The sequence below is a fragment of the Cryptomeria japonica genome, chromosome 9 (assembly GCF_030272615.1).
Source record: "Cryptomeria japonica chromosome 9, Sugi_1.0, whole genome shotgun sequence".
In the NCBI taxonomy this organism is placed as follows: domain Eukaryota; kingdom Viridiplantae; phylum Streptophyta; class Pinopsida; order Cupressales; family Cupressaceae; genus Cryptomeria; species Cryptomeria japonica.
Window position 1 is genome coordinate 277,484,649 of NC_081413.1, and position 26,603 is coordinate 277,511,251.

The window sequence follows — 26,603 nt, forward strand, 5'->3', positions numbered from 1 at the left end:
CCTCCATCCACTTGCATTTTCCTACATCTCCCACTTGCCTCCTAAACCCCCTTTCTAAATTCTTCTAATCCTTTCCAATTAGCTTAATCCCTCTAATCATGTCCTTTCCCTAAATTTGAGGAGGTAACCTCTCAAATTTGGAAGAAAGTCTTTCAAAGATAATAAAGACTTTGTGTCTTCAACAAGCTAACTTGTTGAGTTCCCCCAAATTTGGAAGGACTCTTACAAATTTGTCCCCATAGTCTTCCAAACCATTAATGGTTAACTCACCCATCCCTTCATGATTAGAGACTTTCTCTCTAACTCAACCTTCATCTAACCCAAGGGTCTCATCAAGCATTCATGGCTTTACCATTGGTTATCCCTTTAACCTTTGCACAAGATTTTACCCCTTGGATAAAAGCTTTATCCAATGAATGACCCTAGCCTAACCTTAACCTTACCTCCTAAGGTAACCTTCATGTCTTCTCAAGCATTTAATGCTTCTTACATCTCCTCTCAAGAAACCTCTTGTTGACAATTGTCACCATTTCATTGGTGAGAATTGTGAACATGGATTGATTAACTTTCAATCTTGGCCCTTGTTAAGATTACTCAATCTTAACCACCCATTGCCCTATTTTTACTATAAATAGAGCTCTCATCCTCTCATTTAAAAATCCAAGTCTTTGTGTATCAAACTTATAATCATTTTGCTAAGCATTTAGCCTCTCTTTGTTTAATCATACTAAGCATTTAGAAGCATTTTCAATATCATAGCATATCCATGTTAGACTAGTATATCATGTTAGGATAGGATTACTAATATTTTATCATAGCATCATATTCATACTAGTTTAATCATCCTAGTTTCAATATCATACATGTTGTAGGAATGCATTCATGCTTATAAACAAACATCACTCATTCTTGGAGTTGTCTTTCCTAAGCCACTTTGCTCAATGATCTGAGAGCAAGAGTGAGACCCTAGGAATCCTATGAGATAGAGAACAATGGGACACCCCTTGGAAAGTTGAGTTATTTCAGATAGCTCCTTTAAATTGCACCAAGAGTCTCATTGGTGTGTGGACCCCTTTGAAACTCAATTTTTTGTTTCTCTCACCCTCATTTCCCACACATATTTCTGGCACCTAGCGTGGGGCATAACCCCATAAATCATATCATTTTTTATGCAGGAGAAAGATTGAAAGCATGCAGAAAAGTTGTTTTAGTGCATTCAGAGCAAACACTAGCACTTTCGGTGTACTGTTTAGCGCATCAGACCCATTCCCTAGTACATTTAGGCACTCTGCTAGCGCATAACAATTCGGTTTCTTTCTTGCATATTGGAACAACAGTGTAGCGCATTCGGTAACCAGTATAGCTCATTAGTAACTTCCTATAGCGCATCTATGTAGCAGTCTAACACATGACTCTGATAGAGAAAAAGGCAAAAAATGTAACCGAAGTGAGGAAAATTAGGCTTGTGTAAGCCCACCACAAATTTTATTTTTTTCACTAACTTTCTTCTTGCAGGTAACTAACCATTTTCTTGTAGGTTTAGAAGAAGTTAAAATAGGAATTTTAATTCTTTCTAACTTTTTTTTTAGTTGGATAAAAAGAATTCACTTTTCGTTAAATTTGAAAAGAATCTCATCTTTACTTTGGGTTTAAAATTTACCACATCTTCATTTGGGTTTTAAAAAGAATTCCATTGTCAAATAAAAAGAACAACAAAACAAACTTTTTATTTTTGCAAGTTAGGCAAAACACTTCAATTTGGGTTTTAAAAAAAAGAACAAACAAATTTGCTTTTCAGTTTGCAAAAGGTAAAAAAGAATATCATTCTCCTTTGGCGCATAAAAAGAATTCATTTTCATTTTGCAAAGGATAAAAAGAACCTCGCTTTATTTTGTGCAAAGCAAAGGAATTTTTTATTTCTCGGTTTTCCTTTTGTTGACCAACATCACGATTTCTTTTGTTGATCAGGATTTTACATTCTTAGATAGAAAATATTTTGCTATGAAAAGTTAAAAAGAACACCACGCTTTTTGGAGCAAAATCTCCAAGTAGAAGTTAGAAAATCATTGCTTTGAAGGGTTAAAAAGAACACTTGTTTGTTTTGTCTCGAAAGTGGAAAGTATATGCTCTCCCCTTAACTGGGTGACCAAAAAGCCAAACCACTCTTAAAAGCTTTCTTTACTTCAAGCATTTAAAACCTTTAGCAGGTCTGCCCTCTCGAGTTGCTCTTAGAGCGTCATTAATGACCGGTGAGAGGGGAACGACCTAAGTGGGAAATGACTTTATCACCAAGTGTTCCAACCCACTATAATCAAATGTGGAGGATGACGAAAGTCCCCTTCAATGGTTTTGCTCAGCGATTAGCCTTCCCCCCAGTATCTTTAAGATACATAAAGGCTTTGCTCTAAAGGTTGGGAAGCCTCCAAAGGGAGTTTATCACTGAAGACCAAACGGAAGCCTAATTAAAAACCTTAGCACTAGAAACTTTGAGCTAAGTCAGTAACCAGATATTTTCAACATCATAGTGCAAGGGTGGGGAAGAATCTTTCCCCAAGATTACTCACCATTTATCTCCCAAGATAGCTACTCAGTTGTGAAGCAATTCACTTTGAGTTAATTTCTGGCAAAAGGCAAAAACATGGGCGCCCTCTAAGGGGGGTGACACGGTTGTTTGAGTTGACGAAGTATCAAGACTAGTGGGCTATGATGTTGTTGATGACCCTTGAATAAAGAGTCTACTTGATTTGTCTTACTTGTTATTGAAAATATCGGGGATTTGAACACATCCTCACATAACATACACTACTTGTCTAGCATAGGCAATTTTTTTTATCTCTTTTATGTGTCGTGTTTGCAATTTATTTTTCAGAAAATCATCCATCAAAAATACAAGTGTTAAAAATCCAAAATGGCAGTAACAAAGAAATCAGGGCAGTTAGCGCATAGGAGCAACTTCCTAGCACGTCTCAACCATTCTATAGTGCATTTCAACCAAATCTTAACGTTTTCATCAAATATATTAGCGCATAACTAGTATCATACGGGTAAAACTTTCAGTAGCGCTTTTTAGCATTAGTCTAGTGCATTTAGAAATCAGCTTACTGCATTAGAGACATATCCTAGCACTTTCAGCTCAAACAATAGCGCGTAATCAAGACATATTAGCACGTAACTCATCCAACCAATTCAGTTTTAAAGAGTCTAAACTAATGCATAGGAGAGGTAGCTTAGCGCATAGAGAACCTTCTATGGTGCATCTTGAATATTTGTTAGCATATTCAGTCTGTGTCTTAGCGCATGTTAAAAAAAACTAAGAAAAAAAACAAAGAACAAATCAGGCATTTTGGGAAAATTTTATCAACAGTCTTGAGTACCCTTTTAGGTCCCTTAGCAAACTTAGTAGTCAAAATTCAAATCCAATTGTCAGAGAGAACAATTCCAAAATCCAACAAAGCACTTTTAGAACAAGTTTTTTGAATCTTAAACTAGCTCGAGATAAGACTTCATCCAACAAAATTAGGAAGTATTAGAAACAGTGATCAAGGTTCCACCATCTAACGGATTTCTATCAAAACAACATACCTAGTTTAAACCTTAAGTTATCAAATCAAGTTTCCATATCGAGAAACTTTTATCCATATCATTTGACACACATTGTCGTGGAAGCGAATCAAACTAAACCTCTACTTGATAAAGTAAACTTGAGTTTTCAAATGAAGTATCCAAATCCAACATCAACGTCAACCTTTGATCATTCGTGTATGACCACTCCTCATATTTTGAGAAGAACAAGTCTTCACCACAAAACTAAGTTGAAGAAGAGACAACCTAGTTCTAAGGCACTTTCAAAAAGGAATAAGTTTCTCTATATCAATCGCCAACTCTCTGCATCACATCGTGCATTCTTGCGTCATATGCAATTGTATATTCAAGGAAAAAAAAATGAGTTTGACAATGAGCCTTTAAGAAGTAGGGCTTACATTCAGAAAGCGACATTCAACCAACGCTTGAATCATGGAGGAAGGATCAACCCCACTTTATTCCCACAATTCTGTATCACTTCTAACGAAGCTCAACCTGAACCACCAACACCGCCAAGAACTCCAATACAAGAGGAAGAATTCATCTCGGTAGAAATTTACTAAATGCTCGTTGTCACCCAATCTTAGAGAAACAAACAAAAGGAATCACAACCAGAATCAAGTATGGGTAGAAGATTATCCAACCCTTTTGATGAGTATGCCAATACGGGTGAAACAAAGATCACATAAGAACTTCTCCAAGAGTGTCAAGAAAATGCAGTCTTCCAAAAACTCATGGAAAGACTTATTGAAGCAGACAAGGAAAAACATATACTCATGCTAACTAGAAAAGGAGTTAAACTTCCTGAAGATTTCGATACCGAAAACTTGAGGTAAATAGACAAAATAATTTTAAGAACAAGGTCTAGAAATTATGCCTATCAAGACCAACAAACAGAAGAAGAAACATATGACCCCAAAAACATGCATGAGCAAGACAACACCCACGAACAAAACCATGCCCACAATCGGGACAATCTCAATGAAAGAGAGGAAGCTCTTCCTCGAAGTACAAATGCACCCATGGTTGCTCTAACACAATAAATCCAAACGTTGCAAAGACAAATGCAGGACATGCAACAAGGAACTACAGTGCGCTACTCTTTGGACAAAATTTGTCCTTATCCTTTTGATAGAAGATTGAACATGATACATTTTCCCCCAAATTTAGATATACCAAAGTATGACAAATACAATGGTAAAAGTGATCCTCATGATCACGTTCGGGAATTTTGTACCATGAGCCTCGAGTTTGCTCATGATGATACTTACTTAATGAGATTATTCCCAAGAAGTTTGGGAGGACAAACAATGGAGTGGTTGTCTAAACTCACACCTCCCATCAAATTATTTGATGAGTTGGTAAACAAATTTATCACACAATTCTCCTATAACATTCAACATGCAATCACCATGTTGGATGTGTGTAACACCAAACAAAAGAACAATGAAATATTCATGATGTTTCTTCAATGGTGGAGACACATGGCTTCAAGATATCATTGAGACGTGCCTGAGAAGGAAAAGATGGAAATCTTCATTGATAATCTGAATAGTGAGATGAGTTATCGACTCAAACTCCAATGCGTACCATCTTTTGCCAAGTTGATTGAAAACAAAATCTAAGTAGAGGAAGTCAGCGTCAAGAAAGGAACATTAAAGTTATTTAAGGAAGGTGTTGGTTCATCAAACACTAATACCTTTAACAATCAAAACAACAATAATAATTTAGATAAATTCAGTTTTTTGACAACGAACAAAAACGTTGTTAATGATGGGGTAGTTGATGCTAACAATGTGAAGTCTAAAAATCCAATTTTGGCTTTATCAAGCAACCCACCATCCAACAAAGATAAAAAAAAGTGTTAACCAAGGCATTAACACTTATCCACAAAATACCAATCAAAGAACTTCAACATCAAACATAAAAAACTACCAAGGCAACAACATTAACTGAGGGAATAATGCAAACCAGAGAAGCAACACCAACACCTTCCCATATCGACGCATCTACACACCCTTAGGGAAAACCTTAGAATCAACATTTTGAGAACTATTGGCAAACAAGATCATCACATTACCAGCCATGAGAAACTATGAACCTTAGATCAAACCACCTTGGTGGAATGACTTGCATTTTTGTGATTTTCATCGAAACAAAGGACATCACACAAATGATTGCATGAGGCTAAAGAACATTGTCCAGGACATGATCGACCCATCTTTGTTTTGTAGAGACAAAAGTATAGAGGATTTCAACATTTAGTTGAATCCTATTTGTTGGCTATTGACCTAGAGATCTATTGATAGAACATCGATAATTCTTAAGGATCTCTAGATAGTCAGTTGGAAACACCAACGGGTACTATTTGACTCTCTTGGACAAGAGTTAGTCAAATTCAATCGCATCTTTTTGGATTCGTATTCCAATGTTTGTGTGAAAGTTGATCTTGGCCCTAATCCTACCTTGCTCCACTTTCATATTAAACAAATGGTTAAATTATTTTTCAAGTATTCTTCTCCTCATGTGAATCAATAAAGAACTGAATAAGACCTTTCTCTTGCTAAGGTCCATTAGATAGGGTTCCTCTCTTTCCCCTCTATGTTTGTGATTAATTTTAAATCCTTGCACAATATTCTTAAAATTACAAAGATTGGACCTTATCTTAAAGTTTGTAACCTACCTATTACTAGTGAGTTTATAAACATTTATTTTTTAATGAAATTGCTCTCTTCCCTACATTTGATTTGATGAAAGCAATATTAAAAATTTATTGAATAGGATTAAGATATAATATTTGGCCCCTAGTTCTAAGATCTCTTCCAACAAATTTATAATGGTTAGCTAGAATGCCTACTCTATTTATAGATTCCAAAATTAGGGTGGGATTGAAAAGAGCCTAACAAAATTGTAAAGTGTTTAGGCATACAATTTATTGTTAAACCTTCTCTTAAAAATAAAGTTCATCATAATAATAAATAAAATGATACTAACTGGGTAGGGCCATTTATTATTTATCTTATTGTCAAAGCTTAGGTACATCAAAAGTTCTTATCATAATTCATTGTATATTATTCTTTTGATTGGTTATTTAGGGGGTAAACGTACAAAGTTGAGTCACACTTTAGGCCAACTTGTCAACACAAGTGAATTTAAGTATTTCTAACTAAAAATTAATTTTGGTCAATCATATGGTCTAGATTCATTTTTCTAAATATATATCATTACATATTTTAATTAGCTTTAATATTTTTATTTTATTTTTATTGAAAGTAGTTCAACAACATTAAAATATAAGGTTGATTATCTTGCCAAGTGGAAAGAGATATTTTACTACACATGCACTAAAGTTTTAAGTTATATCCATGTGCAAAAGATTCAAGTTATCAACACACAAACATTGAATTAAAAAATGATGAAATATACTATGTGAGGAGTGATGTTTCATGTAACCTCAATTTCGACATTTTATCAACAACTAAATTTTAGTGTTTATTTAATAAAAAAATATTCAAATAATTTTTTTAATTACAAACATAAATTACTCTAAAAATATAAATTTTATTAGTTTACATCATTTCAAAATTCAAAACATATATGTCACTTTCTATTAATTCAAATTAAAAGAATTAGTGTTGGCCATTTCTTTTATAAAGGTGTGACACAACTTTTGTATGTACAATTTGGGAGCACTATAATTGAGAATATTTTGAGAATGGTTAGAAGCTTCCCATAATTTGATGAAAATGGAAGTAAGAATATACCTACATTAAATTGGAGATGGTGTTGTCTTTCCATGAATCTGGGGGGTTTAGGTTTGAAAGACTTCAAAATATGAGGGTTTACTTTCTCAATAAAGTGGATCCTTCAAGCGTGGATCCTTCAAGCTCTTGAGGTTGTAGATCCTTGAAAAATATTAATTAGAAGTAACATCCTCCTGGATACTTAAAAAAGAATAAGAGGTGGAAAATAATTCACCCTCATGAAATTTTATATATTTTTTAACTTGTTAGTTCATCTATAGTATATGGATGATTTGGAAGTTATAACACTTTAATGGTACTTTTGTTAGTGATATTTCTCATAATCGTAACTTGATCTTGTCGAATTATGTCCAAATAGATTGTTGATAAACATTTGAAAGCATTCTTTCTTCCAAATAAGAGAGTGCTTCTATATTTAGTTGTGCTTATAGCTAATCATGAAGTTTTATGCCAAAAACTTCTTTACAACTAAATCCATAAGGGATATCTTATTTACTATTATAAATTGAGAAAATATTGTGCCTCTTTTACTCTATCCTTAAAAAAAAAATTATATGATGTCAAATTCTCTTTTAGCTTCAACACATACATTCTAGACAACGTCAAATTGAGAAATTGAGAAATGGTGTGCCATTGTTAGCAGATAGGATTAAATACATAACCTTTAGATTAATGCCATAAAGTTTTTAATATGATATTTTTATATAAAATTTATCTTTATAAAATAGGGACTAGAAATATATGTAAGTCATACATGGTTCTCTTGGATTACTTTTAAGTGGCTTCTAATTTTGGGAAAAAGTGTAGTGGTTTTTTTATGAAAGATGTTGGAGTTGTCCATATGTTTGAAAAATATATAAGAGTAACAAGTCTATAAACTATTTTATTTTATTATGAATTTATAAAGAACACATGTTTATGTTTTAAGATAATAAAAATGAGTTGGATAATAAGAATGACCTCATTTAGTGTGAAGGCTTGTTTATTTTTGTTAAAAGTTACAATAAAGAACATAGTAGGCTATGGCTCAACCCCTCAATTAAAATTGTGTGGAACTTATGGATGACTAGAAATGATGATGGGTTTTATAGAAAGATAAGGTTCCTTATTGTGATGTCTCCATTTTTAGAATTAAATAATTAAAGTCTTTTGGATTAAGTTTAATAAAATAATATTAAGTTGGTCCTAGTATTATTTAGAATCATTACAAAGGAATGCTTAGTTAATACTAGTTTAATTAGTTAAGTGGGGTTGTCTAAATGGGAAAATAAGGTCATTATTAGGAGTAGTTAAGTAGTTAAATCTTAATAATATTTTATTATTTATCTATCTATATGGGTGAGAATTATATTCTAAAACTAGGAGATTTGCAATCTTTAAAACAAAGTAGTGGAGTGAAAATTAGAAAATAAGGTATTAATATTTTATTATATCCCTCAATGAATCTATAAAGAGAAAGGAAAAATATCAAAGGAGATATCAAATCTTGATGCTATCAACTTCTCTTTCTTATTGAGCACTTGTGTTCAAACTTCTAAGGATGAAACAAGTCATATTGGAGTTTAGGATTAAAAAATATCAAAGTCTTGGTGGGTGATTTGAACATGATGATTACATCAATATATGTTGTACCTTTTCTAGATCTTGAGTTATAGGTCAACTTAAAGGATCTAAGCTAGTTTAATTGATAAGGAAAAAAGTATTTAACCAAATGATAAAGGATCTAAACTAGTTTCATTGATAAAGAACAAAGTACTGAACCAAATGATAAAGGATCTAAGTGTACATAGACAATTGGATGGTTCTTTGATATTTAGAATACATTTATTAGTTTTGATAGCTATACCGCAAAGATGATAACTATAAAAATTTCTTTTAGTTATTGCTCTCACCTTTCCCACGTTAGGATCATGTGTAACACCCCTCTAACCCTATTGTGGATAAGGAGGTATTATGATATTGCACCTTTGCTCAGATGTTATGAAGTAAGTATACTTGATATTAGATGTTACTTAATATAGTTAGAAATACATTCCAGGTCTAATTAATTTCTATGAGGATGATGTATGCTAGATTCAAAATGTTATTATATTAATGATATTATGATGTTGACCTCATTCGGGGAATAGTTATATGCTCATAGTTGTAGTAGGATAATATTGATCTCGATATTTAATGCAATTATTTAGATGATATTCCTATTATTATGTTTCAGTGGGTAACTAGATGGGAAAGGATGACACCACATCATTTGAAAATATGAGAATGCATGTGTTGTTAAAATTCCCTTCTGATCATTTTAATTACTTTGACTATTTATGTATGTGTATGATCAGGTGTTTGTAATGTGTGAATATTTTAGTAACTACAGGTACGGGGCATTGACTCCACCTGGATCCATAGGTATGAGTGTGCCCATATCCTTGACGATGGTTATTAGGAGATGACACATTGGCCAATTCCCCTAAGCCTTATTTTGTTGTACTCAATTGAGTGTGATTTGCCTTGTTTAGATTTGTGTTATACACAACAACCATCATTGGTAAGGCCTAGTGACCCTAACCCTATGTGGAGACCTCGTGAAGAGTGTATTTATGTTTATATATATTTCTTATGAATCTTGTGGTTTATGTGAGTTCATGGTTTAATTAGTGATTTAGTGGTTAAATGATTAATTATTGATGCACACCGAAAAGGATGCAAGAAACATAAGATTCAAACGTTAGTGTTGATTTTTGGCAATAAAAAATGAAAGATGAATGAAACTACAATCCTAAGCATGCATATCAACAGAGATATAAAACCAATTATGGAAAGCACACAAAAATAGAGGAAAGACACAAAACCCTCCCAGATGCTCTCCAACATGCTCATAGTTTCTCATCCCTTGTTCCTCTCCTCTCCAAGTTCCACATGAGTGTAGCCCTCAACTTTTTGCACTATTATGGATGTCTCATGGAGATTCAAGATTATGAAAATGACTAATTATGCAAATGAAAACAAGCTAAATATGAGAAAATACCTAATTAATCTGTTAATTTTATCCAAAATAACAAAGAAAAGTGTGTAGATGTATAAAAATGACCATATTCCTAAATGAATATTTTATGTTCATTTCTCTGTTTAATTAAATTACCCACATTCCTCCATTTAATTAAGTAAATTACTCAATTAAATTCACTATACCATTTAATAGGATAAATTCATTTTATTCAATTAAAGCCCCTGTCCACTTTTTAATTAAATTCAAAATTTAATTAAAATAGTTATCCTAAATTAAATAAATCTAATTTATTTAATTGCAAAACAAATTGAATTAAATTCAATTAAAACCTATTTTCCCTCACCCACTTGCAAAATCCTACACCTCCCACTTGCATCCTAACCCTCTTTCTAATCTCTTCTAGATTCTTCTAAACCTAATTAATTAACCCAAACCCATCCATTATCCCTTTTCCCTAAATTTGAGGAGGTCACTTCTCAAATTTGGAGCAAAATCTTCAAATTGCATTAAAGCCTTTATCCATTCAACAAGCTAACTTGTTGAATGCCCCCAAATTTGGAAGGACTCTTACAAAGTTATCCCCAAAGTCTTCATAACCATTAATGGTTAACTCAACCCTCTTACATGGTTAAAGAATTTCCATAAACTCAACCTCCATCTAACCCAAGGGTCTCATCAAGAATTTATTGCTTTGACCATGGTTATTCTTAAACCTTTGCACAAGAGTTTATCCTTTGGGTAAAAGCTTTATCCAATGGGTAATCTTAACCTAACCTTAACCCTTAACCCCTAGGGTAACCATGAGGTCTTCTCAAGCATTTAATGCTTCTTACCTCTCCTCTCAACCCAGTCTTATGTTGACAATTGTCACCATTTCATTGGTGACAATTGCAAACATGGATTCCCAACTTTGAAACTTAGCCCTTGATTGCCTCTTTCAATCCTGGTCAGCCATTGCCCTATTTTTGCTATAAATAGAGCTCTCATTCCTCCATTTTCATCATCCAAGTCTTTAGCATCACACTTTTACTAAAATCCATTCAAGCTTTCATATTTTATATGCTCATCATTTAGCCTCTTTTTAAATAGGAATTAATCTAAATATGCAATTTTAGAGTATGTTCCTTATCATTTAACTAAAATCATGAACTAATATAGTATGCTAGGATAGTCTTGTTTGCTAACCTTGTCATCTTATAGCTAGTTTATTGCATTTGTAGCATCATGCATAGCTTAGGATGCATCTCATATTAAAATCAACAAAAGCATCCCTCGTTCTTGCATTTGCCATCCCTAAACCATTTTGCTAGTGATCTAAGAGCAAAAACATTGTTTTGAGGGATCATGCAAGATAGAGAACCATGGAACCAACCTTGGGAAGCTGAGCCATACTTCGTGACTCTATAGCTTGCACCAAGAAGTCTTGTGGGTGTGTGAGCAAGGCTCCATAGAGCTCCGTTTTTCACATATTGAGTTCTATCGGCCCGCTTTTCCCGCATACATTTCTGGTGCCCATCGTGGGGCATTACCCCATATATCGAATCGGTTTTTAAATTTAACCACTTTTGCAGGTCCGCGGGAAACGAGAATCAACGTGTGGGAAGCATTCCCTAGCACATCTGGTCAACAGCTTAGCGCATCCGGTTTATTGTTCAGCGCGCTGGGTCCATCATCTAGTGCGTGGAGTCTATTTATTAGCACATCACAACACTAAACTTTTCTTGTAGGTCTTGGAGTGGAAGAAAAATAGAGCAGTGCTTCCGGAACACAGAGTAGCGCATCCCGAAAATAGTGTAGCGCATCACCAATTTCTTTTAGCACATCACTGTTATTTCGTAGCGCGTACAGTTTGTTCTGTAGCGCATCATTGACAGACATAAAGCAAATATTTAAAATCTATAACCGGGGATAAAAAAAATAGACTTGTTGAAGTCCACCAATCATCTAACGTTTTCCTCTTGTTTTCTTGGAAGATTCTAATTAATTTGTTGCAGATGGGAGTTTAGTTTTAAAATATTAAGATAGTTAAGATTTCCACTAACTTAGTTAAGTTAGTTTAAAATTTTGAACTTCTTTCATTTTTAAAATTGAACTCACTTGTTTCCTTTGGGCTATAAAAAGAACCACAAATCAGAACATTTCTTGCTTTCATAGGAGAAAACTTATTTTTAGGCTTTAAAAAGAACCATACAAACCTTCCTTTTTGCAAAAATAGCTATAAAAAGAACCTCACCATCCTTTGGTGTATAAAAGGATTCATTTCAAATTTTTGCAAAGGAAAGAACCTCACTTAAAAGCTTTTGTTGCAATCAAAAGAGGGAAGTTATTCCCCTTCTTGCCGATTTACCTTTTGTTGTCCAAAATGGAACTTTTGCTTTGTTGACTCAATCATTTTTCCTAGATTAAATAATCACTGATTTGGGGAAATAAAATTAACACCATGCTTTTTTGGAGCAATATCTCCCAATAGGAATTAACAAATCATTTGTCTTGAAAGCTAAAAGGAAAAAAATGTTTGCCTTGTCTTGAAAGTGGAAGGAATATGCTCTCCCCTTAACTGGATGATCAAAAATCCAGACCACTCTTAAAAGCTTTCTTTACTTCAAGCAATAAATCCTTTAGCGGGCTTGCCTTCCCAAGGAGTTGGAATCAACTCTTAAAGCCATTTATGGCCGGTGTGAAGGGGACGACCTAAGTGGGGAACGACTTTGACACCAAGTGTTCCAACCCACTATAATCAAAAGTGGAAAGTGACGAAAGTCCTTTTCAACGGTTGCGCGCAGCGATTAGCCTTCCCCCAATATCCTCGAGATACGTAAAGCCTTTATTCTAAAGGTTGGGAAGCCTCCTGAGGGAGTTTATCACTGACAACCGAATAGGAAGCCTGATTACGAACCATAGAAATAGAAACCTCGAGCTGAGTCAGTAACCAGACATTTATAACATCATAGTGCAAGGGTGGGGAAGAATCTGCCCCCAAGATTACTCACCGTATATCTCCCAAGATAACTACTCAATTGTGAAGCAATTCACTTTGAGTTAATTTCTGGAAAAAGGCAAAAAAACGGGCGCCCTCTAGGGGGTGACATGGTTGTTTGAGCTGACGGAGTATCGAGACTAGTGGGCTATGATGTTATTTATGACCTTTGAATAAAGAGTCTTCTTGGTGTGTATAATTTGTATCCAAACCTATTAAAACATTGGGGATTTGAACACATCCTCACAGAACATACACTTTTTGTTAGATTAAGCGAAATGGTTGTCTTTTCTGTGTCGTGCTTGCATTTACTACTTCAAAAAATCATCCATCAAGACTGAAAACTTCACAATCAAATCCAAAAATTGCAGAAAAACCAACCAAAGGAAAAATCAAGGCAGTTTAGTGCATGAGAACAACTTCTTAGCGCATAGGGTACATTTGTTAGCACATCAAAACGTAAAGTTAGCACGTTCAGTCAAAACAGTAGCGTTTTAACCAAAATTTCAAAACAGTGTTAAACAGTTAGCGCATCTGGAAAATAGCTTAGCGCGTTGGAGCATCAGCCTAGCGCGTAGGAGTCAAACTTTAGCACATAGGGTTTAATAGTTAGCACGTCACAGACCCATACTAGCGCATAACCTTTTGAATCAGGCAGAAAACAAATTTTAAACAGTCGAAAACTTTAGCGTATAGCAGGGGGCAGCCTAGCGCGTGTAGTCGTTCTTTTAGCACGTGGAGTAAATTTGATAGCGCATCTTGTCTTTGTTTTAGCACGTGACAAAAACCAGAAAATAGGGGGCAAAATAGTAAGGAATTTTGAAAATTTTGAAAACATCTTTAGAAGCCTCTTTTCATCAAACATCATTTTCCATCAAAACAGAGTAGCGAAAACAAAGCTGTAAAAACTTTCTTGAGCAAAATTTGTGTCAAACAAACGTTGTAAAAATCCAAAACTGATCGCACGATAAAACATATCCATCCTATCAAAATCCAGAAACATCATCACAAGTATCAAAAATATCCTTTATCATCTTATGGATTTCATCTCAAAAACACTTGTTTAAAACCTCAGGTTGTCAAATCAAGTTTCCATATCGAGAGACTTTATCCATATCATTTGACATGCTTTGTCATGAAGGGGCATCTAAACCTTCACTTTGATAAAGTAAAACTTGAATTTTCAAAGCAAGATCAACTAAATCCAAAACAATTCAAAGGAAACCATTGATCACTTATGCATGATTAATCCCCATATTCTGAGAAGAAAGAATCTTTATCGTAACATCACGTTGAAGAAACAACAACCAAGTTTTTCCAAATTTATCAAAAGAAACAACTTTTTATACATCAATCGTCAACTCTTCAAATCTCATCAAGTATTCCTTCATGGCATCAAACGTTATATCCAAAACAAATCCAACGAATTTGACAAAGAGCCTTTAAAGACTAGGGCATATTGTCAAAAATCTGCTTTTAGTCAAATCATAAACCGTGGAGGAAATATCAATCCAACATTCTTGCCCAATGAGTATATCACTTATAACACACCCCGACCTGAACCACCAACCCCCGAGCAACATATTGAAGAGGATTTTGTCCCCTTCGTCACTGAAAGTTTCTACTAAAATGCCTGTTACTCGCTCTCAACAAAACCAACAAAGCGAGGCACAAGTAGAATCTAGTATGAATCGAAGGTTATCAAATCCTTTTGAAGGTCCACACCTAGAGGAGACTGAAATTTCTGAAGAGCTTCTTCAGGAATGTCAGGAAAGTGCTTCATTCGAAAAGCTTGTAGAAAGGCTCATGGAAAATGACAAAGAAAAATACTTGCTCATGCTCACAAGTAAAGGAGTCAAACTCCCTGAAAACCTTGACGCAGATGTGTTTAGAATAGGACCTCAACATTACGAATATCAAGAACGCCAACGGGAAGGGGAAGCATGCGACCTTGAGCAAGATATCCCCGATCAAAACATACCAGAACAACATACACCAAGACAAAACATCCCCAATCAAAACATACCGTTCCACACACCATTTCAACCCAGGATCAATACGCGGGAAGAACTCTTCCCTCGACAGAACAATACACCTTTGGTTGCCCTCACTCAACAAATGCAAATGTTACAAAGACAAATGCAAGATATGCAACAAGGGACAACAATACGGTACTCATTAAACGAAATCTGTCCTTATCCTTTTGATAGAAGATTGCACATGATCCCTTTTCCTCCAAACTTAGACGTACCTAAATTTGACAAGTACGATGGGAAAAGCGATCCCCGTGATCATGTCAGAGAATTCTGTACCATGAGTCTTGAATTTGCTCATGATGACACCTATCTGATGAGGTTGTTCCCCAGAAGCTTGGGAGGACAAACAATGGAATGGCTATCCAAAATTACACCACCTGTTAGATCATTTGATGAATTGGTTAACAAGTTCATAACACAATACTCCTACAACATTCAACATGCTATAACCATGCTAGACGTTTGCAACACCAAACAAAAGAATAATGAAACATTCATGATATTCCTTCAACGCTGGCGACGTATGGTATCACAATATCCTCGAGATATTCTTGAAAAGGAGAAAATGGAAATCTTCATTGACAACTTGAATGGTGAGATGAGTTACAGGCTCAAACTCCAATGCATACCGTCTTTCGCTAAATTGATTGAAAACGACATTCAAGTAGAGGAAGCATGTGTCAAAAAGGGAACGCTCAAATTCTTCAAAGAAGGAACAAATTCATCAAACTACAATAACCAAAACAACAACAACTTAGCCAAGTCTTGATTCTGGACTCGAAACAAAAACGAAGGCAACAATGAATCGCATGATCCAAAATCCAAGCAACCAGTGCTCGCATTATCCGAAAATCCGCAAGCTATGAAAAATCCTAAAGGTGCTAATCCAAACGCTAACACATATGCACCAAACACCAGTCAAGGTCAAACCAACGCAAAAAACACCAACAATACTCAAAACAAAACCACGAATCAAGGACCTAATAACAATTCACATGACAACATTAAAAATTTCCAGAAGTGTGTCTTCACACCACTAGGACAATCACTAGAATCAACATTCAGAGAGCTTCTGGCAAACAAGATTCTCTTGTTGCCTGCAATCAGCAACTATGAACCCCAAATCAAACCACCTTGGTAGAATGATTCACACTATTGTGACTTTCATCGTAACAAAGGTCATCGAACAAACGATTGCATGAGATTTAAAAACATTGTTCAGGATATGATTGATCAAGGTGATTTAACAGTAGATGGTCTCAAAACAAATGGTGACCACGGAGCCTTTAAAAATCCTCTTCCAAACTACAGCAAAGATGGAGCTTCAACCTCAAATGATACACGAGGAGCTCATATCAACCATATCTATAATAACACCATCAATCACATATGAGCTGAAGACCATCATGTGAATGTCATCACCATCTGAGACCAGCATAATCATGAATCTATCAATGTCACAACTAGAGCTCAGAAATATGTCTTGAAGGGACATACCGCGCCGACAACCACTACACCAAAATCCAATATGATTTAGTCAGCCAACTACGCAAAACTCCAGCTCAGATATCTATACTAGAATTGTTGAAATTGTCGCCAAAGCACAAAGACATATTGGAACAAGCGCTATTGGAAACCAATGTACCTCAAGATCTAGATGCAGACAGATTTCAAGCCATGGTCCCCCATATGACAGGGCCTCATAATCTCACCTTCTCAAAGCATGATAATACTTCCTTGAGTCATCTGCATAACACTCCTCTTCATATTGAAGTCATCGTTTATAAACACCGAGTAAAAAGAGTCTTAATAGATGGAGGAGCTGGACTTAATATATGTACTTTAAAGCTTATCTGTACATTAGGCTTCTCAGAAGAGTCTATTGATCCCCGTAAAAAGATTACTATAAAGACATATGATGATGAGGAAAGGTCATCTAAAGGAACCGTGATGTTACCCATTCAAGTTGGACCAGCGCAAAAAGATACTATGTGTCAGGTCTTAGACATAGACCTCACCTACAATATTTTATTAGGTCGACCCTGGATACATGAAATGCAAGCAGTGCCTTCTACGTATCACCAGTGTGTCAAATTTCTCTATAACGGACAAGAGGTCTCCATATCTGCTGATCACAATCCATTTCAACATTGTAATGCAATGGGGGCAACGCAAGACAGTTTGGTTCCCCATAATAGGGAAAAGCAGAGATCCTCAACATCAGATCTACAGACAACAAAGCCCGAATCATTACCAGGAGATTTCAAGCAGAAAATGCAAATCAAAGAACAAGGTATGGGAGAATTCTCTTTGGAACCCATGTATTTGGCCAAATTACCAACATCACCCAGATCTCATGGATTGCCTACTAAATTGATGCATCTGGTAACTCAACCCATCACCAAATTTGATGGTACCATCATCCAACTAGGCACTTTAGCACATGAATCAGAAGATAAGGACATTCTTAGCTGGTTATACAAAGATAAGGAAGAAGATAACAAATCAGCTACTCTAGACATAGTTCTACCAACACACCTATATGAAAAGGGATACTTAATCATGCAGCAAATGGGATATGACGGTAAAGGACCTATTGGAAAACGCAAAGAAGGAGTCACTGAGCCCATAGACCTTCCTTCACAGCCCAGTAGAGACAAAATGAGATTGGGTTGTAAACTCACTTTCCTATTAAGAAAGACACCATGCATAACTCCAAAACCTCAATGGAAAGCAAAGAAGAAGTACAAAGAAGAATCCTGGCAGGAAGCACTATTTGAGTCAGTAGAAACAATCCGTAAGGCATGTGAACGTCAAGAATAGAAGAAACATCAACAAAAGCTTTTCAGCCACAAGAAGGCCATATCTACAGCAGTAGCTCATATTCAAACACCAATATCTCAAGAACTGATAGAATCATCTCCTGATACCGTTATTCCTCCCCAAGGAGGCACAGTCTATGAACAAATACAAAATGTAGAAGTAGGATCCAACACCAAATCAACAAAGACTATCAAAATGGTATCCATCATCAAAGATCTATTTTCACCATACAACATACCTGTTTACAACACTAATAGAATCTGGGATGATGCCTCAGAGACTGATTCCAATGAATATGAATGGGGTAGCTGCTCAAACGCTACTAGAGATATCACTGACAATACTAGTTTCATATCCCTTTCTCAGGAAGAGCATAACGTAGAAGATAGACCTCTTGAATTTGGACCGCAGAATATCTATGACGCCAAGGAAAGCGAACATAAACATTATGAACAAGTCTATACGGAAGATGATACCATTGAAGACCTTGACAAAATCCTCGACTTCTTTAAAACCAAGACCAATCATGATGAAACCTCTATCTTGACACTTACAGTAGCAGAACTTGATCCCCCAAACGATTCCTTACCGCTTGTCTTTCCCGACCTTATTGATTGGGACGAACCCGAAATACATGATATACCAATTTTCCCAGACAATGAATCTATTATCCACAACCTATGTACCATTAACCCTAAAATAGTCTCTACCAGTGAACAAAGTAATGATATCTGCAAACTAGGGAGTGCCAAGTCTCTCAGTCCCAAAAAGGAACCAAATAAAAGATCTGATGCTGAAAACCAGTCAATGGCAGCCATAGATCACAAAAAAGTAAAAATAAAGGATGCATCTGAGGGTGAAAACCTTTATAAGGCACCTAAAGATGGGAGACTTGACACTCTTCCTGAACACTTTCATGAGCAATCACCCATATTGATTGAGCTCACTCAATCAATTAACATTGGTACTACAGAAGCAGCCAAAAACATACACCTAGCAGAATCTCTAACAAAGGAAGAAAGATCAACATTTCTTATCTTCTTTATAGAAAAGCAAATTAACTTTGCTTAGTCATATGAAAATATACCCGGAATTGATCCACACTTAATCATGCATCACTTGTCCATCTCTCCAGGAGTTAAGCCAGTCAAGAAAAAACTATGAAAGATGAATCCACAGGTGGCACTCATGGTCAAGGCTGAACTGAAGAAACTATTAGATTTCGGATTCATCCGACCCATTGACTATGCAGAATGGATTTCCAACATAGTGCTAGTATCAAAACTAGATGGCAGTATCAGAATCTGCACTAATTTCAGAGATGTCAACAAAACTTGCCCAAAAGATGACTTTCCTTTGCCCAGTATCGACATAATTGTAGACCTCACACCAAGCCATGCAATGCTCTCCCTAATGGATGATTTTTCAGGCTATAATCAGATCAAAATAGCCCCAGAGGATCAAGATAAAACAACGTTCACCTGTCATTGGGGAACGTATTGTTGGAATGTTATGCCTTTTGGCTTAAAAAATACAGGGGCTACTTATCAAAGAGCAATGACAACAATCTTCCATGATATGATGCATACCTTCATGGAAGACTATGTGGATGATTTACTAGCTAAATCCCTCACTAGAGCAGAACATCTCGGCATCCTAACAAATATTTTTGATCAATTGGAGAAATTCCAAGTCAGGCTCAACCCTAAGAAGTGTGTCTTCGAGGTTACATCAGGAAAGTTACTAGGCTACATTGTCTCAGCTAAAGGTATTGAAGTAGATCTAGCAAAGGTACAAACCATTATGAAAATGCCACCACCAAAGAATATCAGTCAACTCAGATCTCTACAAGGGTGACTCCAATCAATCAGGTGATTCATTGCTCAACTAGTTGATAAAAGTCTACCATTCAATCATTTGCTCCATAAGAATGTACCTTTTAGATGGGAGACCAAGTGTGCAGAATCTTTTTATCAAATCAAATAGTATCTAATGAACCCACCAGTTCTAGTACCATCGATCGCAGGAAAGCCCCTTATTCTATATATCTCAACAATAGATATATCACTAGTGGCACAGTTAGCACAAGAAGATCCACAAGGGAAGGAACGGGCCATATACTACATCAGCAGGACATTGAATGGCTATGAACTCAACTATACATTCATTGAGAAGGCTTGTCTAACAGTGGTCTTCGCATCTCAGAAGTTCTGACATTATATGCTAGCACACACAATTAAGCTAGTAGCAAAAATTGATCCTCTCAAATATCTACTCAGCAAGGCCGCTCTTACTAGCAGATTGGCTAAATGGGTCATGATTCTCAGTGAATTTGACATCCACTACACAGAACGAAGAGCTATCAAAGGACAAGCAATTGCAGATCAACTAGCTGAAGCACCGCTACTAGGAAAACAAACTATGGAGATTGAATTTTTGGACAAGGACATTCTTGCTATTTCTACCACACAATGGACCCTATACTTTGATGGATCCTACACCCAACATGGTTCAGGTGTTGGCATTCTATTCATCACTCCTGAAGGACATACTATACCAAGATCATATTGGCTTATGTTCCCATGCACAAATAATGTGGTTGAATATGAGGCATTGGTTATAGGCATCAAAATAGCAGTAGAATGGAAAATCACAGAGTTAATGGTCTACGGAGATTCCCAACTAGTCGTCAATCAAATCAACAACGACTAGCAGACAAAGGATGACAAGCTACTACCCTACAAGCGAATGGTGGATGACTTCAAACAATATTTTGTACACATCACCTTTGAGCAAATACCAATGTTGAACAACAAAGCAGTCGATGCCATGGCTACTATCGCTTCATTACTACAAATTCCAGAGCAACATAGTCGTTACGAGTTCTTGGTAGAGCAGTTGTTCTCCCCAACCTATGACCACTCTGAATCCCATGTTGTCTATGCCTTAACTGGTTCTGATTCCCCTTTATATGGACCCATATATGATTATCTAAAGAACAACATCTTACCCATTGACCAATCCCGTAACCAAAAATGTAATTTTATCCGACAAGCCACCCAGTATACCCTTACTGTTGATACTTTGTACCATTGAGGTCTAGATGGTACTCTTCTTCATTGTCTTGATCGAAATGAATCTGATTCCGCTTTACACGAGCTTCACGAAGGTATTTGTGGCACACATTCAAGTGGGACTACTCTTGCTAAAAAGCTTCTAAGGATGGGATACTACTGGCCTACAATGGAGAAAGATTCTTATCACTTCGCCAAGAAGTGTCCTAAATGCCAGATCCATGGCAATCTGATGCATGCACTAGCATAGGAACTGCAACCATTTACAACATCCCGGCCCTTTTGTCAATGGGGACTAGACTTAGTTGGTAAAATTCATCCTTCATCTTCAAATGGACACAAGTTCATTATAACTACAACAGAATACTTTACAAAGTGGATAGAAGCAGTCCCCATGACCACAGTAATGGGAAAGCAAATTGCGTCTTTTATCCTAAACTATCTGATCTGTAGATATGGTATTCCAAGTTCCATCATCACTGATAATGGATGATCGTTCAAAAACCAAGATGTCCAAGAACTATGTGAACAATTCAAAATACAATATCGGTTCTCTACACCATACTACCCCCAGGGGAATAGTCAAGTAGAAGCATCCAACAAAATAATACTGAAAATACTCAAGAAAATAGTAAATGATGTAGGAAAAAATTGGCATGTACAACTCAATCCAGCACTTTGGGCATACAGAACCAGCATCCGTACACCTATAGGAGCCACACCTTTCTCATTGGTCTATGGATCTAAAGCTATTTTACCACTGGAGGTAGAAATTCTGTCTCTCGGAGTCTCTCTAAAAGGCTTAATTCCAGATGAAGAGTATCGGGTCAACCGACTGCAAGAACTGGAACTATTAGATGAAAGACGTCAACATGCTTACACTCATCTCAAAGCATATCAGCAATGCATGTGCAGAATCTATAATCACAAGGTCATCCCTCGCAACTTCAAAGTTGGTGACCTAGTCCTCAAAGAAAATCCAAGAAATCAACAAGATCGAGAAAAGAAAGGGAAATTTGAACCTAACTGGTTGGGTCCCTATGTTGTCATATCAGTCTATGGATTAGGTGCTTATCAGCTTACAACTTCAGAAGGAGATGTGCTCGATGAACCAACTAACAACATTCATCTGAAGAAATACTACACTTGAGTAGTCTAATACACGGAAAAAGCAAAAACAAATAAAAAATAAAAAATAAAAAAAATAAAGAAAAAACAAAATAAAAAGGTACAATAAAAGTAACTGGTGAAAACCTGGTAACAGACGCTATTGTGAAAGGACAACTCCTCTATCTATATCCACATCCTTATCTTTGCAGTAAAGCACTATCGGCCATCGCCTGACACTTAGCAAATATCCATTCAAGACATACTTAGCGTAGTCACTATTCTGGTTTATCCATATATCCTTTTACCACATTCCACCATGGCTTGGTAATCACTGAACGTATCCACATCAAGAGGTGCACTTAGCTAGGGGCAATAATCATCAAAACTTGCAACACATTCAAGATATCAAGACTATTTGCAAAAATCAGAAACATCACATCCAACAAACAAAAACTTTGAGACATCGCAGAACAAAACATTGGATCACTAAAACAAGCATCACAAAATACCAAAGATGGATGATTTTCTGAAGTACTAAATGTTGCATTATCGCATAAAGTCTTGACTATTTTTGCATTTGAACTTTTTAAATTATTGGATTCTCTGCATTTTCTCGCTAATGCTTCAAAGCTAGAGATCATGGGAAAACTCCAATATTTTCTTAGTCTTCTGTCTATGAGGCGATCAATTGTACTGTGTAAATACTTGTCTCGAGACGTGATACACCGAATATCACTGAAGACATGATTCCACTTTATGCATACAAATGGTTTAATCTTGTCTTTTTATATGCAATCCGCACTCTAGTCATCCTAGTTCAATTATACCTTGACGCTTGTGCTATCTTGCAAAATCAAAAATCATGAAAATTTTTCTTAGGTCATTATGGTTCAATTATACCATTATGCTTGTATAAATTTTCAACATATCCCAAACAAATCAATGCTCAATGATGATCCCTTTATCGAAAGTAAATAACATATGGTTATATTAGGATGACAAATGCAGAATGAGGATGCTCCAAAAACAAATAGTTGCATATCATTTTACAAATAGTTGCATATCATTTTAAATCTTGCATTTAGTTGCACATCATCATTATCAAATCATACATCTCATTTTCAAGATACATCTCACAGCATATCAAAGCATACATCATACATTTACATCATGCATCATATCATCTATCTAAGCATTGCATCATCATAAAGTAAAGAAAGAACATATAGAACATGCATCCACAACACATCACATGATCAAAGAAAATGATGTAATCTATATATATATCAAAATGATCCAAATATACAAAATCTGTCATGTCCGTGCCCAGAACAAAACAATGATCTAAAAATACAATAGAGACATCATCTCTCAGGTATGACTATCTCCTGAGGGGGATGGTCTCACAACTGATGTCCCAGCTCCTCGATCTCTAGGAGGATCCTGTCTCAGCGGCCCTGTCATGCCTCTGCTCTCTGACTATGTCCCAGTCTCTCGAGATCGACTCGATCTCGCCTGCGTGAAGCTCTGCACTCTGCACTCCCGAGGCACTGCATCCTCATAATGGCATCTATAATACTCTACCTCCCTCACTCTCGAGGATAGCTCTCTCATGATCTCTCATCGGGCCCCCTGCTGCCGCTCTCTGAATGCTCGCTACCAGCTCCTCCACCTGACTACGCCGTTGTATCTTTGTATCTTGCTCTAGCGTCAGCTGAGTAATCTGACGTTGTTGCATCAATAGCTATGCCTGCAGCTGCTGAACTGTCAACTGTAGCGTCTTGATCTGAGCATCCTCCACATGTGTAGGGACTGGAACCCGTAGAGGTACCTGTGAAGAGGTACCCCCTATCCCTCTACCTGTCTTAGATGCTGGTGGAGGTAACTCATCAGTCCTCTTCCTCTATGTCGGCCGCCTCCACTCATCTGTCCCTCCCACCACTGCCATTACCTCTCCCACTCTCCCCTCCTCCCCTGCACCGATAGCCAACCCTCCTCTCCCCCTGTCCACCTGACCTCCCCCATCTCTCCCCCTTGTCTCCTCTCCTCCTCCGATATCCTCTCCCCCATCGTCCACCTCTGCCTCCATCATCTCCATCATCTCCATCTCCCCCAACATCCTCCTCATCATCATCAAAGGCTAGTCGCATCTCCTCAGGAGCTGATATCCTGGCAACAACACGAGCTGCAAACAAACCCGCAAACTCATGGGTCATCCCTGCGTCTAGTACCTCGGGAGCATAGTCCCATATCTGAGCCGCTAAGCTGGAGAACTCCTCTACAGCTGCTCTGCTATCAATGGTAGGACCCCAATCAGGTACGTCCTATCTCCTACGCGGTATAAGCAGGTCCCCTATGGTATACCCTGCTGCCAACCATACTGCCTAAAAACCCTGCCCACTTGAAATCTCTCTATCACAAAGGGCGTCCGCCCTATCAAAAACCGGCTCATAAAAACAAAAGGCATCCCTAGCCCATCCTCTGCCCAAACCTTGCAATCTGTATATAGCCGCAAGACGACCGTATCTATAGCATCTAGGACCCTCCTCCAATGCTCCAATTTGCCCATCTTACGCTGGACAACTAGACCCCTATAACCATAAGCATATGCTCGCCCAGCAGGCCTGTCTCTGTCCACCAGTGGCCTCGCAGCTGGAATGTGCTCCCAGCACCATACCTGTAAAAGTGTCACACCAGCTGACAAACTGTCGTAACCTAGATACACAACCTCATGCAGATCCCTGTACAAGTGGGCTAACATGGCTTATCCCCAAGCGAACCTGTGGCCCTGGGTCACCATCTCCTCAAGAACCAATCCCCAACCCACAGAGAATCCCTTTGACTTGTGATCAGGACAAAGGAATCCACTGATGAACCCTGCTAGTACTGACGGGAGAGGCGCATAATCTAAATCCAGGAACTTCTACCATGGGATCTCATACCCGCATACCATCTCATCATGAAAAATGTGTCGCAGCACCTCAGTACCACCCTCCTCCGTCTTCTAATATGGAAATAAAGCACCTGCTACTGGAATCCTCAAAATCCTATAACAGTCCTCTGGCGTGACTGTCATCTCACCGGTAGCAAAGTGAAAGGTGTTCGTATCACTGTGCCACCTCTCAGCGAGTGTTGTAAGTAGACCCCGGTTCACAGTGAACCGAGGCATGTCTAGAACCACATCTCTCAATCACATCTAGGTCAGCCTGTGCCAACCGTGGAATCAATGCCCAAGGTCTAGGGAACCGCTCCCGCAACTGCACCACTCCTAATCGCCCCTGTCAAAACGTAAAATGAGTTCAATATTAGTGTCCACATAAAACCAAAGATATCAGAATCAAAATCACATCAAAAACATGAAACAGTTTGCTCATCTAATCAAGTTCCACATCATATCATATCAACTTGTAACACAACTCAAGTTTTCAAAAACCATATCAAAACTTGTAAAACAACTCAAGTCTCCACGTCACATAAACTTGTAAAACAACTCAAGTTTCCCACCCATATCAGCTTGTAAAACAACTCAAGTTTCCAACCCATATCAACTTGTAAAACAACTCAAGTTTCCAACCCATATCAGCTTGTAACACAAATCAGGCTCCACACATTGAACTTGAAACATAGTGCAAATCAAATCATGGTTCGATCAAAATAACACATTCATATATACATCAATAACTTGAAAGAAATCGCAAATTAAATCAAGTTATATCAACACTCATATTGGACACATTTTCAAAAACATGATCAAAAGACCGAGCAAGTGACAAAAATCCATCCCCCAGGCAAAACTGACCTTTTCCTATGTAATTTTTCACATTCAAAAATTACTAACTCTTGCAAAAACCCGATCCATGCGCTACTTAAACTTGGTTATGCGCTAAAAATGCACCCATGCACTATGTTGTTTTCTCCATGTGCTATTATGTCTACCCTATGTGCTAGACTGACTCTACGCGCTATTTTTCTTTCTCCATGCACCACCCAACTTACCCTAAGCGCTAAAACCAACCCATGTGCTAACCTATCCCATGCTGACGCTACCTATTCAACCCTATGCGCTAGGTCTAACCTACGTGCTAAATCCCCCTACCCATGTGACCCCCTGTGGACTCTATGCGCTAGGTTTGACCTATGTGCTACCCTTCTAACCTAACGCACTACCCTATGTTCATCATGCACTAATCTGAGACCATGCGCTAACCTAAAACTTTCATGCGCTACCCTATT